Raw genomic sequence first — 821 nt, 5'->3', positions numbered from 1 at the left:
AAGTAAAGGCATATCATGTAGAAGGCTAGCATCGCCAAGTCGACTCCGTAGAACTAAAGAACTTTGAATAAAGAAGAAAGTAGGTGGTCTTGCATTATCAAATGATCGAATCTATCAGGGACGCAAGTTTTGGGAAACCTCAATTCTTCAACTCTTTTTCTCTACTACTCAAAATTTTGACTATCTTTTCAAATCCTGATCTATCTTTTATTTTACTATCACTATCTTATTTTTTGAAAGAAAAAAAGTGCGATAACGAGTTTATTTTGTTTAAAATAATTTGACCCACTCTTTGTTTTTCTTGCAAATGATCGAGGTGTTGGATTGCGGAGATGATTGCGATGAAAGCCTCTTATCTTATTCCATCACCGCCATCCAAAGAAGAGAGATCGTCGCAAGGATGGATGCGCAACACAATGGGGCGACAGACGCAAAATTTGGGGGTGTGATTCTTCCTTATCTTTATTTCAAAATTTTGCACTATCACATTGCATTTTATTTTTCAAAATTTTATCACCGCATCCTCTGTGATCACCGCAATCATTGACAAGTAGATAAATTAGTAGTTTACCGCATTCTGTTTCTTTACCAAGTATTGATTTTAATGATGAAAAATGCTTCTATTCTCTTCCATATATATTAGAGTCAACTTAATCTTAAGATAGTCACCTCATGAAATATTTCTAGAAGTTAGGGGTTTGCTAGCTTTCTTTCAACTCTCTTTACAACGCATTCTATAACCATTGCATGACTTATTTTAATTTCTTTGGCAAGAGGACATTTGCCGCATTTTAAATTTGGGGGTGAGGTAATTTATTTCA

This window comes from Benincasa hispida, chromosome 5, assembly GCF_009727055.1.
Source record: "Benincasa hispida cultivar B227 chromosome 5, ASM972705v1, whole genome shotgun sequence".
NCBI classification, from domain to species: domain Eukaryota; kingdom Viridiplantae; phylum Streptophyta; class Magnoliopsida; order Cucurbitales; family Cucurbitaceae; genus Benincasa; species Benincasa hispida.
Note: the sequence above shows the minus strand (reverse complement) of the source record.